Genomic DNA, 5,776 nt, shown 5'->3' with positions numbered 1-5,776 from the left:
AAAATCAGAAAACATCATGTGAAACTCCACCTCAACTCATCTCATATGACAACCGAGAAGAAAACTGACTTGTAACTCTTTAGTCCAAACTCTGTGCATACATCTGGATCTCTCTTAAGCAGGAAATGACATGAGAGTGACTTCCCCTTTTTCCTGTCAGTGCACACAGGTGTGCACACACATACAAATGACCCCCAATAAAAAGAAAGCTGAAGGCATGGAAGGAAAAAGCATACATCTTAACCCGCAAAACAAGTATTCAAAACACACCCAAACACAGATCCACCCACAATCTGTTAACAAGGCAGAACAAGTCTCCACCACATGCCTGACATTCCTCCTGACCAAGAAGTGTGAGTTGATGATTTGTATATGAGTCTGTGCACCTCCAATGCATACTGAACTGTATCTACACCCTTCCAGGTTCTCTAACTCGCTTTAAGACACCACTCAGACGCCACTATTCTTTTTTCTCATGTTAGGTACAATAGAGGGAAAGAAAAAACAGTTGTGAATACATTTTAAATAAATAGGATTGTTTTCTTCACAGTTTGTGGTGGTTCAAAGGCTGGTCCAATGACTCGATGAAGCATTTAAATGACCATATTTCAATGTGAAGTGGGTCTGTACAAGTTGAAATATAGTCATCAAATGCCGTTTAAACAACGCCACAAAATGGGCCCAGTTTAACAGTGTTATGACCTGCAAGTCACCAAATCAAAGCCTCATGCCACAACTTGTTCAAACCATCATAACCACTGCGATTCAAAGTATATTCTTCACCTTGAATATAGCAGTAATGATAACATCGAAATCTCAAGAACAGCTTCTAATAATTTGAGGTGAGACCGTTTTGCCAACTGCGGTTTCAAGAGCGAACTTCCAATCTCAACTTTAAAGCAAACACGAGTCATTGAGGTGACACGGAGTATGTTTACATGCACACCAATATTCCACTATTATTCGGAATATGATAATATTCCAAATTTGTCAAAGGTCATGTAAACAGCATGTTGGATACTCCGAATAAGGCCTTTTTCCTAATATAGCATTTTCCGTTGAAGACGTGGGATATTCTGGTATTATTTGGGTTTAGGGGCATTCTTTGGACATACAACATATTCGGAATATGCATCTCAATCAGAGTTTTTACCGCAGGCTTAAGGTCCACTCTGTGCGTTGCTATGGTTGCTGTACGCAAACCAACCAGCCAACAGTTTACAAGGCTGCAGACCAGATAAAAAGGAGAAAAACAGCTACTTTTAAACCTCACCAAGGACTTGGATATCATCAGGTTTTTGGATATGCATACACATCGCTAGCTGGTTGAATAAAAGAAAGATGCTAATGTTACAGTTTATTAATCTCTCTACCTGACTCAAATTTAAAAAATTAGATATTTAGAACTTTAATATAGCAGCAAACAACTATTTGCTATGTAAAGATATAGGCTAGTAGAGTAATGGCTTCCTGGGCAGAGAATGAAGTCACACTCTCTCTGTGGAGACAATCCACACAGTTTTCAGTATTTTATATAGTACAGACCCTTTAGGGAAAGGAAAATCCAATAAAACAGGATTTATGAGCTGCCTCTTATTGTTTGTCATAACAGTGGAATCTGATTTGGTGAGGGTCTAAAATTTGCATCCACTAATGACAAAAATCGTCATGCCATCCAACAGAAAACCATGTTTAGTAAAGGTAGCGTATGATTGGACAGAGCTACACATTGCTCGCTCCTGCTTTGTAAAAGCAACAACATCTATTCATTTGATTAGTTATAGTTCACCAAGTAATAAAGAGAAGTGCACACACTCATTACTATATCAACTTTACCAGCTACATCACATAGCAATTTCATCTGAAGGAATAGCTCAGTGTATAGTGTGTGTGGTCGAGCAAGAGAGTGACGGTGGTTGCCCTCACAGCAGACAGGAAATTAACAATAAAGTTGTCTATGAACTGAAAAGTATTGATGTTATATTCTTGTACATAGGCGGGCATATTCATATATGTGCATGCATGTCCAACTCCCGCAAAATAAGGTTCCCCTGAAAAGCCACAATGTAATTCAAACACTGCATTACCACGTATGCAATGCGTTTGTGTAAATATATCTAACATTGAACAACATTCTTTACATTAAATGATGTCTAAATGCTCTAAATGTTATTCTTTCATTTAGCGCTTAGAATTCAAAAGTGGCAGATAAAATGCCTGGGTGGCAGAGAAAAAAAAAGTACTTCTTGCCACAGTAGCAGGCAGTGGAAAAAGCTATTTTCAGATCCTGGATTTGGTGATTTGCAGGTCAAAGTTTAAATGCTGCTTCAACAGCATATAAGGGTTAATATTTCAATTTAAAGAAGCACTAACACTAAACTGAGACATTTAGACTATAAAATGACAATAAATGCCCATCAGTTTCCCGGAACCCAGTTTGGCATCTTGTTTTGTCCAAACCCCAAAGATAATCAGTTTACAATGATATAAAGCTGACTCAAACAATGAATCTATTATAAAAGTCGATTAATTTTTGGCCTATCAATAATCGATTAATCGACATGCATAACTACAGATAAAAAGAAAATAATAGGTTGTTTAAATGCTATTATAACAACAGTTAAACTAGTTCATTTGTTTCTCAAAAACAGACATCAATCCTCAAAACATTACATTCACATGATCATAACTTCAGGTATTATAGTGTATTTTTGTGTACACAATTTCCAATCAACTGTGCACTAAATAGCAGAAAAAAGAAAAACGGCTGCTTTTATTCTGGTAAAAAGTTTTTTTCATTATTGCCAAGGATTTCTCCAACTTCCATGTTTCAGTGTCGTAAGTGAAGAGCTAACTCAGTCTTTGTGCAGCATCCATGTTCAAAAACTGTCTATTTCTGTTTTTATCTAACTGAACAATATACTACTATATAATACTACTAAAAGGGATCAAAGCAAACAGAATGTTCCTCATTCGTTGAGACTGCACACTGGACTTTTTCTTCTCTTCAGGTCAACATACAGTTACAGCATGAAGTGGTACAATAGAGCTCAACTGTGGTTTCAGATGTAAAAATCCCATAGATTTTCTCCATATGGATTTTGATTATCAGCCATTATGTCTAAACCATCCGAGGTAGCCATGCGTGGTTGTGAAACGAAAATTTCAGCTCTTGTGGAAGTTAGAAGTCTGTGTGAAATTGACCTTGTTTTACCAAAAACCCGTTTCATCCGCAATCTTACAGAGAAAAACTAGACAACCCACAATCCTAAGTGTAACAGCAACGGCTGTGATTGGTCCAACTCGCTGTTACCATAAAATCATTTACTGTACCCGCAAAACCGCCAACGGCTAGAGTGAGCTTCTGTCAGTGCCATGTCGTTTTCAAAATGTTTTTTGCGCCGAATCAAGTGTTTTATGCTCACTATTCATCTCGTAGCTGGTTGGCTTGGTTCTGTGGTACAGTTAACAGTTAATTATTTATCCTAATTAGTTTTATTTCAATTAATTAATCAACTAGAGGGCAGAGTCAAGACTGTCTGAGCTACAAGTGCACCAACTACACATACAGTAGAATGGACACTTGCTTGTATTCCCCATCCATGGTCTTATTCGTCACAACACCAACACAAACACCAACGCACACCAACACACAACAAAACACAAACATGGGAGCTCTGCTTCTTGCTGTCAGGAGGTCGTCATGTCTATTTCTATTGTGCATGTGTGGAACGTGTCTGGGTAAGCATACCATATCTTAGATTGTATTAGGGATTGGCAACATATCAATATTATATCAATATTGTGATATGAGACTAGGGGACGCAATGATAAAAGATTTTGTTGGTACAATTACCTGGAGATTAGTTAGTCTGAGGAACAATCACGGTTTCAGGATGATCCCGATTATTATGCATTAATGCATTATACCTGAACAAATCGGGCTACGTTGCCTAGCGTAAACATGGATACCTGGCCAATCGTAGCATGTGAATACTACTGAAGGACGGGCCTTGCCTCAAAGTTGTGTGGGTCCCATAACAACACGTCAGCTACAGCCCAGGTTGTTTAGAATACTCTCAAGTGAGTGACAGCTGTCTGCTAGCATAGCTTTAGCTCAGCAAGTACGACCAACAATCACTGATATAATAACCATTTGGCAACTAAACAAAATCAACAATTACCATCGACCTTCATACCCCTATAGGACTTCAACCTATAGGACTTTAACCTAGCAATTAATCGTGGTTAAACCGCAGAGAAACAGTAAATTGCATTAAAAAATATTTTGATTAGACAATTATGTAATAACGGTTACAAGCCTAGACTATAAGTAAATCAGTCACACCACAAACAAAGACCAAGTTGGCAACAACAGTGCCATCCTTTTTGCAGCAGTATCCCACCACAGGGGTGCCGCTGTACACTACTCTGACAGTCAATACTCACGATGACCGGCGTCCGATTTTACGCATGCAAACATTTATGTTGTCAAGGAGATTTAATAAGAACTGCACAAACTGCTTCACATAATGTGCACTCAGTTAACACTCGGCATAGGTAAAGCCTTTCCAATTAATTAATCGTAACGTTTTAAAGCATGGTTAATAGTGAAATCGGTTAATTGCCGCATTCTTATTATTGTCATAGATTTTGGATATTGTAATATGGCAAAGCAGGGCTGCGCAATATATCGATGCTGTATCGATATCGCGATATAAAACTAGGTATCGTCTTAGATTTTGGATATAGCATAATATCGTAATATGGTAAGTTGTGTCTTTTCCTGGTTTTACAGGCTGCAGTACAGTAAAGTGATGTCATTTTCTGAACTTACCAGACTGTTCTAGCTGTTCTATTATTTACCTTTACCCACTAAGTCATTAAATCATTTCTGGAGAATATTTATCAAAAATCTCATTGTGTAAATAAATAACATTTTGTGAAAGCACCAATATTCAACCATACAATATCGTCGCAATAACGACATCTAGCTATTTGGTCAAGAATATTGTGATATTTGATTTTCTCTATAACGTGAAGCCCTGTGGCAAAGTGATTTATTTTTCGGATTTTAAAGGCTGCAGTACAATTTTCTCAACTCTGAAAAAAGCTAGTAAGAGGACCTGAGTTTTTTGGGGTCAAATTTAACCAGCTTTACCCTACAAATCACCAGATCAATGCTTACTGGGTAGCTTGATTGATGGATGGATGGATGGAAGGGGGGGGATCAACTCCTCTGTACCTTCACTGTCAACAATGATCGCTGAATCACAATATCCCAAACACATAGATCACTTTGTTGTAAAAGAGGCTGTCTAGTTATAACTTAGCTGTTGGAAACTCACTACGAAACCCCACCTGACAGCAGCTCTACCTGTGCAAGGCTGATATTGGTCCGGGCTTAGTAAAGTGTGTTTTAAACTCAGGTTAGTTCACCACACACTAGCTTACTATAGTCCAGGAGGCAATTTGCACATAAAGTTTTCTGTAAAAACCACCAGGCCTGTCGCCTGAAGAGATGAGGGCCCTTTTTTTTTTTACTGTTAATACAATTACACAACTTTGCATAATTCTTCCCAGTAAATGAAATCTAAAGTAAGAGCATAGTGTGGAAACTTTGGTCATTTTCTTCATAAACCTCACATGACTAGTGCCAGATGAGTTTAGATGGGTGTCTGAGATCGGTAAAGAGGAGGAAGTGATACTGCGACCACATTTGCTGCATTACTCAAGCATGTGATGGAGGGGTGTCAATATATTGTGAGGTTTAAAA

The 5,776-nt window shown here is 38.1% G+C and overlaps 1 protein-coding gene across 2 annotated transcripts in view; it reads right to left on the bottom strand.

The window, feature by feature from the left end:
- LOC116705456 (protein kinase C beta type) overlaps positions 1-5,776 on the bottom strand; it is a 33,839-nt gene that overhangs the window by 26,397 nt on the left and 1,666 nt on the right. The gene's annotated exons all lie outside the window — the stretch shown is intronic.

This window comes from Etheostoma spectabile, chromosome 2 (genome assembly GCF_008692095.1).
Source record: "Etheostoma spectabile isolate EspeVRDwgs_2016 chromosome 2, UIUC_Espe_1.0, whole genome shotgun sequence".
Classification (NCBI taxonomy): domain Eukaryota; kingdom Metazoa; phylum Chordata; class Actinopteri; order Perciformes; family Percidae; genus Etheostoma; species Etheostoma spectabile.
The sequence above is the reverse complement of the archived record's forward strand: the minus strand, read 5'-3'. Positions and strand labels throughout refer to the sequence as shown.